Below are 9,909 nucleotides of genomic sequence, written 5' to 3'. Positions count from 1 at the left end.
GCAACTACAAATGAAAGGCCCTTGTCTTCAAAACCCAAACTAGCAGAATTTTTTGTAATATTAAGGACCTTGAACAAGGAGTAGGGAGTAATTCAGTACTTTAATCTACTAAATATTTTAAAGGTTTGTCATCTGCACTTTAATGTCTATCTTTTCACCAGGTGCATAATAGCTTTAACACTGCAAAAGAAGGATCCATACATATCTCTTCTGTCATAAAACACAAATCAGTGTAAACTTCAAAGCTTTTACTTCAGAGTGTAAACTTCTAAGAAAGATTAGATAACTACTGAGCAGGTGCAATCCAGGAACAAAAATAGATGGAAACATAATAAAAGGAAGCCAGACAAAGCTGTTGCTAAAAAAATTTCCCTCCTTATTAAAGAGGAATGACCGTATCAAAAAAGAAATTAAGATGTAATTACCACATCTGATAAGGATAGCCAAGCATTTTGTGGATATTTCATCAAAATTTGAGTTCATCATCCAAAGGCAAATATATTATTTTGGATTTCACCTTTGCAGAAGCAGATTTTTATATTGTCTTCTTTCACAGTCATGTTCAACATATTCTATAAAAAATTAAAATTTAATGATATTTACATTAAAGGGCACAACACACAGTCCTAACTTGCACAATATTTGACAATTTTCTTTGAAACATTACAATTTTATATAAAGCATTCAACACTTGAATTCCAATGCTGTAATGTTCACTGAAGCCCAAAATTTCATAACCTCCTCAAACACATTCAAGTAACAGTCACATACTGAAGCACTCACAGATACCCTGATGAATTAAGAACCTTACTTAATGGGATTAAGTTCACACTCAAATATTTCAAGTAAGTGCTGTCCACTTACTTTCCATTGTGAACCGGAACTAATCACGAGGAGACAAACATAAGCTAAATATACATGGATACTTTGCTATTTTTGTCTCATGACAATGCATTTCATACACATCCAAACTATAGAAAAACTTTGTATTTCATTTTATAGTTTTCAAACAAAATGTTTGATTGCTCTCATGTGTGATGAAAATGGCCAAGTGGTGTTAAAGTGAAGCTTAGTATGCAGAAATAAAAGCATGAGCCCACTGCCAGCAATCTCACCAGGATCTATAAAACTAATCAGCATCAGAAGAGGGTTGTTTACAAAAAGCTAATAGTAACGATGACTTCTTTTTTTTGAGTGTGCATCTTAATATTTCTGTTTTTGTGAAATACCACATCCCTTTCCATTGCACGTAAGGACATACTTTTCTCTTTTGCATGTTTGGTTTTGGGTTTTTTGGTTGGTTTTTTTCCTTCTCTTCCAGAACCTCAGAAAGTTTGGCTCAATCAGTCAGTCAGGCCAATTAGATTTACTGCTTTGTCACTTACCAAGTTCTGTATTACAAAAAGATTGGGTGTGTCCCACTTTCAGAATAAATGGCCAGTTTTCCTGAGCAATGGAGTTGTTCTATCCTCATTACTCCCATTAACCTGTGAAGTTAAATCAGTTATCAGAAAAATAAAAGGTGCAGGAAGCAGCTTTGATCAGAAACAAGCTTTCATTATCTTTTGTTTTAGAAAGAACACAGACTTTAGACAAAAATTGTGAGGAAGCCAGCATCTAAGTAAGTTATTAAACTGGATGGCTAATTCTAGGCAAAATATTTTTATTTGCAGAGGGCATAGCAGAAGCATATTCTACACTGAAATTCCAGTAGAACTTTTAGAACAATGTCCTGCCTCTCAGAAATTAGTATTAGGCTGCTATTTACCGCATAGGAGACAGATTTTAGCTAATTTTGGTCTGCGCAAAGAAAACCACCAACATACGCAACATAGCCATCACATTCAGGTAGATATCTCTTCAGGTACTGTTTGCAATATCCCATACCTAACAAACTGCCTAGTGCAGCACTCTCAAGCTGCTTTTACAGTATAAGGTTCTGAATAAAGCTGCTCTTGAGTCAGCCAGCAACAGGGATCCTACTACAAAAAAGAATCTCATGTAAAATCCTGGGCATGCTCCCATTGACTGGAGAATTTATAGTGGTTAGTAGGAAGTAATACCTTGCTCAAGTAGCTCTTCTCCTGGTGAATATAAACTAATTTAATACATTCACATCAACAACTTACATACCACATCCTTATCACACCACTGCCACTCCATCTTTTCTATTGGAATACTGTCACATTTTCACTCCCAGAGAGTTCTTGGCATTAAACTGGAGAGAACCCGAACCATTATAAAATGAAAATGCCCAATCTTTCAGTTAAAAATGCTGGAGTACATATGTAACAACTTCGTGGCAATTATAGGTATTTTCCATATTTTGCCCAGATCACGGAGCATACCATAACAAACAAGACTACATCATTACATATTCAACATACATGCTATGCAACAACCATTTTATATCTGACTTTCAAAGTAAACTGAGAAGCAAGGAAACATTTATTTATTATTTCATGTAAGATTCCATAACTTAGTTTTTTCATTTCACTCATTTTAGAATTACGTATAGACAGATTTAAATATCTTTTACCTGCAAGTTTATCTACCATAGTAACTTTTACATATAAATCTTGTTCATTTGGAAGCGAGTTCTCAGTATGAAGCATGCAATTATACACTACAAGGTATACATACAAGGTGGTCCACAAATTCCATGTGCAGAATGTTTCTTAAGAGGAAAGAAGGGGAAACGAGAGTCTCCAGCATGTGGTCTTCCAGAAAGAGTCTTTCTTGGGGCCACTATGAATGGGCTTAGGCAATCATTGCACAGGCCTGCTTCCACCAAGGGATGGCAGAGGAGCTGCCTAGACCCTCAAGAACTGGCAAGTAGTAAGCATGCAAGAAAAGGGCTAGTATACAAAAATCTGAGCGAGCAACCACCTGCCATTTCAGACTGGTACCAGCCACTAATGGGTACAAGGGCATGGAATGTATCAGAGAAAATGGCAAAGAGGTGAGGGAAAGGGAATTGTTCCAGTACAAGAAACCTCTCTAGTTCAAATGACAGCAAGCATAGGTCACATCAGTACTGTTTAGATCTCTCTCTCAAATGCATTCATTTTCCTGATTGTGAACAAAGAAGCCTGCACGATTACAGTCAAGCCACTTTAATTTAGAAAGGTTATTCATTCCAAATTATAACAAAGTACTTTATATTTAAAATCTAAAATCTAAAAAGAAAAAATCTAAAACTTTATATTTCTAGTTGCTGGAAATAAAAAAAAAAAAGGGGGAATTAATTTCTAGACAGTGCTTGATATTCTTCTTCCCTGGTGGCCACCAGAGAGATGAAACAATAGTTCTCACTTTTGCAATGCCAACAAAACCAACCTAAGACGCTGTGTAAAGCAACAAGCACAATGTGAATTGAGCAAGTAAGGACACAATACAAAAGACAACTTTGCATTGAGGTGGCAATCTATCTAAATTACAGATGTTGGAAACTCTCATTTCTGCATTAAAATAATAAGTGATATAATAATCATTTTGTCTCCTTCTTTCTAAAGGAATAAGCCATTTCCATGCTGTCTATGAAACTCACTTGGTGATGCTGCGTAGGTACTGCTACTGAATAGCAAAACCCATCCAACTTTCATTTACTTTGAGTTGTGAAAAAAAAGGAAGCTAATGAACTCTGAATAACTAAGACATTTATAATGCAAACCTAACGTGTCTATATATGGCCTAAGATTCTTATCTGATATGGCTAATATGTCATACAAATAAGCTATCATTTTTAGATTGGGGTGTTGAATGTCTTTGCATTGTTAGATGTCATTTCCTTTTTTATACCAAATATTTAATATACTATGAATTAGTTTTATCAATCAGTTACTCTAATTTAGCAGTGTTAAAAACAAAAAAACAAATACTAAATTACAAAACCTTATTTCACATACTACGTACAAAATAAACCCAGCTATTGCTCATTTTGTGGAACAGGTATACAAAAGAATATCAAATAGTATTCATCAAGATAGAAAGTGATGCATGAGCCTATTCACTTCTAAGACATGTCAATAAAAACAGTAAAGCAAGACACTTTGTTGTCTAGCTCTCCTGTTCCATATGAGCGACTAGTTTAACTAGGTAAGACAAACTGCGTATTTTCTAGACAGAAGCTTGGTATAATGAGAATGATATGTGCATTAGCTAGATATTTTTATTAAATCACAGTGTGCATGTATACATATATTTATAAATCAGAAAATAAACTAAAATAGAAACTATGACTTGAAAACATTTTTATATGAAAGCTTCTAGTTTCAAGCAATGAAGTATCTGCAAGTAACAAAATGTGGGTTCTTTTTAAAGCAATATAAAGACAGTTGTTCTAACAAAGGACACCTGAACAATGAATCATAAGCCCCACTTGTAAATTGGCTGAGGCTATTCCAATGTACCTACCTACTCTAAATCCTTGTTCAACAGATAATCAGAGACTAGTTTCGATCAAGAGTTCTACTACCGTAGAAGGGCCAACAGGTATAAAAGAAATGTGTTGTTTAAACAAAACTATAACTAAAACACAGCAGCTCACACAGTAAGGATCCACAAGTAGTTGTTACAGATTATTTCTGTTGATAACAGAACTACTCTTTCCTGAATAAGTTTGCAAGTATTCTCTAGGTTATCATTCTCATTTTACCTTACTACTTAGCACATTAGAAACTGAAATGCTCCTTAATGACAGTAAGTTATTAGTTGATAGCAAATAAGCTTGCCCTTACTATGCACTGACCAGGTCACACAAAGAAGGAGAAGGTGAGTAGCCATATTAAAATGCTTTCTCTTCCCCCAAATCCCTCAGGGGAAGGTCCTTACCACTGTGCCAATGAATTTCTTATGGCTGCCTCCATCATAAATACTCTGATTAAAATGTAAATTCAACCAACCTATCAGCTTCCCATTAAGAGGACTCTTTAAAAACACCATTAATCAGCTGAGAGATATGTAGTGAAATACCACTTATCAATTCTAACTGCTTATGACAGTTAACAAAGCTTTATATTTGCCCCAAACATGTGCTGATCTATCAATTATGCCAGGGTTCACTCTCACGCTAATTGTACATTTTCTTCTCTAATGCATTTTTGCTGTTATCTCATAGGCTAATGAAAGCCAGGAAATCAATACATATAAATTATACATGCAAAGAAGGACTGCTGTGAACATAAAGTTTCTAATTAATTGCACTTGATTAATTTATATCCTTTAATTATCTTGCTAAGCCACAAACAACATAAATATTCTTGCAATCTGGTTATTGCTATGTCAGTCATAAAAAAAGCAGACACAGTAAATCTATGAAATCTAGCAAACCCATTGCCAAAAAACACGGTATGGCATAACACATAAATATAACCAGACTTACTCAAGACACCTATGAATAATTTTAGTGTGACAAATTACCACTAAATATGTTGTATAGTTATTTGAATAAGGTTATAATGATGTTATAACTTCACATGTAGGTAAATAAATGCAGGCTTACCATGCAGGATTATGGAGGCTGTTAGTCATATTTATAAAAAGAAATTTTCAGTACAGATGTAAGTGATATTGATATCTGATTGGTTAGGGTCAGGGACCAAATTATCAATATTCTAAATTATGGCATTACTGGTTTTCTGCACTTAAGATCACATGGCAATTTGTTTGTAGAGTTATCTGAAAGCCAGAAATGCACACAATCAGGGCATAATAATGATAGACCCAACTCTAAGCACGAGTTAAACAAGAGCTACCATACTATCTTTTGTAAGAGGCAATTGGCAAATATAAATTCTTCCATTATGTGAGTAGCTGTAACTGTAGATAGGGTTTGGTTTTTTTTTTTCCCCTCCTTTCAAATTTTGTCCACTTTGGTAAACCAACCATATGTCACTGTTCTGAAATCTAATCCTATCAATCCACCAGGCTTGCTCTTTGTCCTACACAACAGCATATTACTGAATATCTGTATCTACAACTTTCATAAACGTGTAAAAAGAAACTGTATCTGTCTACAGGGAGACTCAGACAGAGACCATCTGTCAGTGACTAAAGCTATTCTTTAAAAAAGAAAACATTCATCTGGGATTTGCCCTTTACAGAGTAAACCCACTTAACCTCCCAATAAGATTAACTGTTATTTGTTTCCATTAAACAAAAATGACCATGCTAATATGCATTTAATGGTACTAACAATGACAGAAACATGAACTTCAACAATTTTTAAATTCTTTAAAATCATAAAACTTGTTATTTCGTGACAGCTATTTTATTATTCATAAATAACTTTCATTTTTCATTACAAGGTTTCTTCCCTGAAGTTGCGACTAAAAATGGAAAAAAAAAATCAGGGTAAATATTGAAACTAAGACAGCAGGCTCTTGATTCTGCCGCATATTATAGATAGCAATGACTGTATATAAATTAAGTCTGAATAATGCATATAAAAACCCAATACCTTTGGAGTACTGATGATTTTCACCTGTGCCCTCAACAGCTAGGCATTTACAAAGAAAGGTATTTAACTAGATTGATTATACGAGGCTGTCTGAGTAGAGTTAGTGCAATGTAATGGAGACTGTGCTGCTTTCTGCAGCAGCACAAGTCACTGAAGCAGCCTGAAGCTATACTGAAAAATACCTTAATGTCTCTTCCCAGGCTGACAAAACACAATAGCACTGTCATGTAAGACTACCTCTTCTACTCTGTAAAAACACAGTAGGAGAAGCCTTTAAATGTAGGCAACCTCTTCTCTCCCAATTTTGTCTTTATGCTTTTTTTGTCAGACCAAGTTAGTGAGATGTGGAACACTAATAAAGAGCATCCTAAAACTTAAAGGGCTGAAGCGCAAAATCCCTCATAAAATTAATTCCTGGATCCCCGCCTTCCCGCTTTGCTTATAACTCTGCCTCTAAAGTAACCTAGATGAGAACCACAAAAGGTGTCCTCGCCCCCTCAGGAGAAGCCTGAGGAGAACTCCATAAAGTCTGTTTCCACTGTAGGCATAATTTAAATCTTACTGGAACCACTAGGAATATATTTACCGAGTTCAGTTAGCTTTGCATCCAGCTTTCTTCATTAATGGTAGCGGCACTATACAATCAATAAACATTAAAACAAAGCAATCATACAATCATTTTCTCAGTGAGAAGTTGGCATATGCTATAAGTAAGAATAAATTAAATTGATGAGAGGAATCATTATTACAATTCAGTACAGCTAAAAAAGTTATTCCTAAAACAGAGAATCCAGAAAATAGCAGCTTCTTCCCCTCAAACACAAAGTATACTAAGAACCAGAAACAGAGGAAAAAAAAAAAAAAATCTCTTTTTATTCTAAGAGTGAATTGTTGATGCATTACTTGAATATACTGTACCTAAGATCCAACATTGCGGGGGGAAGATCTTCTAGTATACACAAAGTGTTATACAGAAGCAGATATTTTTAAATCTATTTCAGCAGATATTAAATCTAGATGAAGATGCATCATCAGTCATTTCAAAACTGCTAAAATCTCCTTTTTATTGGACAGGTGGTAAGACCACAACTTTTAAAATAGTGAAATCAATCCTTCAACATTGTACTGGCTTCTAACTGTTTCTTCCCTGCTAAGGGAACAGATTCAGACTAGCATTGCCCAGTGTTTGTGTACTGTCCATAAAGCTATAGCTGGACAATGAACTTTGTGTTTTCATTACTTTACAGAAAGAACAGTGAAGAGTGAAATTGAGAAAGGCGTGAATTAACAAGGATCATGTTTAGCTACCAATAAAGTTCTGACATAAGACTTGCCCCATGCCAGAAAGTTACAGTACAGAACACTCAATGGTCACTAAGAACTAACTGAAGGCATCAGGAAAAGCTTTTATCCATCCAAAAAACATCAGTTCATCGAAGGAAAAACTTTGACATGTATAACTTCCACTAGAGTTCACTGGATTTGTCACTTCAGATATAAAGTACCTAGATAGAAGCAGAGTACTGAGGTTTGACTGCAATTACCTTATCTTTCCTATTTTTAGTGACAGGACCAGATTATTTTAAGTGCGTTTTATAGAAAACCCTTCTTTACTGAAATATAAAGACTGTAATAAAGACAATACAATGTTTTGAAACTGTTTTAAATCCTTCACTCAGCTTTGCTTCTACAGATTTAACATGTAGGGGTTCTAATCTTACTGCTACTAATTAGAGCTTTAGTGTAATTGTGCCAACAGGGTGCTTGGCATAATAATTACTATTGAGAGATTCTGGTGGAGCAGTAACATGCCCACATAATACAGATATGTCTAATATTATACAGCAGTCACCTTTGTATGTTGACTCTTAAGTTGGATTTTAACCAAGTAAGGGGTTATTTTGCCTTTATTATAAGGCTCAGAAGGCATATACATATGTATGATTTAGGTATTCATTTTTTCCTCTTTGATTCTTTTGAATATTAATTAGGTAGAAGAAAACTAGAAGGCACATTTTATTCCACATCCTTCATAATTTAGTCTAGTTTGGCATGGGAAAATGAACAAAAAAGCTTATGTTGGCAGGTCATACTTCTAATGTAATATTAGACTTTCTTAGGATAATGTCCTCAGCTGCAAAGTTTACCATAGTATACAATAAACTGAACTAAAACCAGAAGATGAGTAAGACTTAAAAATCTGCATTTAGAAAGCGCCTGTGTTGCATTCCATTATAGTCTTACTGGTTTTGAAACAAATCTTTATGTAACTATTTGAATAAATCTATTCAGTGAAATACATAAGACAAACTTAAGGGACAATGCAGGAACACTAACAAAGATATAGAAGAACATTTTTGAAACAGAAGAGCATTTTTGATCACTTAGTAATGTTTACCATCTTACTGTTTCACAAGTTTCAGACAATGAAACTTTGTTAATGATGTAAATCTATAGTGAAAGAACACTTACCAGCATTTAGATGTTTTGTTTGGTTTTGTGTTTTTTACTTCTAGAAATATCAGCTTCAGCCATTTAATCATTAAAAAAAAAAAAATCAATCTTAATTATGGAAATTTGTTAAGAAGGACTTCAAAAGCAATTTAAACAGACAAACCCTGCACAATAACATAAAATAAAAAGGAACAGGCCTTTTCAGTCTAACTGTAGAATCTTCTTTTTAAAAAAACGTGAACTCTTTAAAAGAAAATGTACAGCATGGAGCCTGAACCAGAGCTCCATCTAGAACAGACAGGCTTGTTTTTACTGCCCCTTAGTGCTTCCCTTTTAAAGTGACAGGAAACCAATTTCTGATTACAAATCAATAGGTTAGCATGCTACCATCAGACAGTAAATTTAGTTGTTGATATTAGGCCATAGAAGAGGATATCAGAAAAGACCAAGTGTTGCCATTTTGATGCATACAAAAAACAGTAAATAGTATTGCTTTTCTGCAACTCCATATTTTCAAGGAACAATTCTTACAGAGTAAGTCACATGTGGCCTATTTATCACTTGTGGGTCACCATCAAAATAAAAACCACAACAAATATATCATATACATAAAGTGCATAAGTTTCAGTCTCAAAAACAAGAACCACTGAAATGTGCTGTATTGGTTAATATAATGGAAACAAAAAGTATGTATGCTCCTGTCACACAAAATACCTTTTGATGAAGTCTCTTTTTTCTTTAAGCTTTTAAGATAATCTTACAGAAATCATCAAACTATAAAAAGAAATCAATAAAACAGAAAAGGTTCCCATCACCCCTAAAAAAATCCATAACTTTTGCATTTTAATAGAGACACTACAAGACTATACCAGTCATTTTCTTTCTGATGTGTTCCTTTGATTTCACTCTTATCTCACAGGACTCTTGACTTTCCTGAGAAAGGGATTATTGAATCGTATGTCTCCCTCAGATGCTCTTGATCATTCAAGTAGTCT

The 9,909-nt window shown here is 34.4% G+C and overlaps 1 long non-coding RNA gene across 1 annotated transcript in view; it reads right to left on the bottom strand.

The window, feature by feature from the left end:
- Positions 1 to 363: 363 nt before the first annotated feature.
- LOC148051011 (uncharacterized) overlaps positions 364 to 9,909 on the bottom strand; it is a 35,917-nt gene continuing 26,371 nt past the window's right edge. The window contains exons 4-5 of the long non-coding RNA XR_015700280.1: positions 1,386 to 1,487; positions 364 to 572 (exon numbers count right to left, since the gene is read on the bottom strand). This is a non-coding gene — a long non-coding RNA (uncharacterized LOC148051011). The remainder of the gene's footprint in view (positions 573 to 1,385; positions 1,488 to 9,909) is intronic.

The sequence above is a fragment of the Nipponia nippon genome, unplaced genomic scaffold (genome assembly GCF_047370975.1).
Source record: "Nipponia nippon isolate SJK-2023a ecotype South Korea unplaced genomic scaffold, ASM4737097v1 scaffold_7, whole genome shotgun sequence".
NCBI lineage: Eukaryota > Metazoa > Chordata > Aves > Pelecaniformes > Threskiornithidae > Nipponia > Nipponia nippon.
This window is presented reverse-complemented; position numbering and strand designations above follow the sequence as displayed.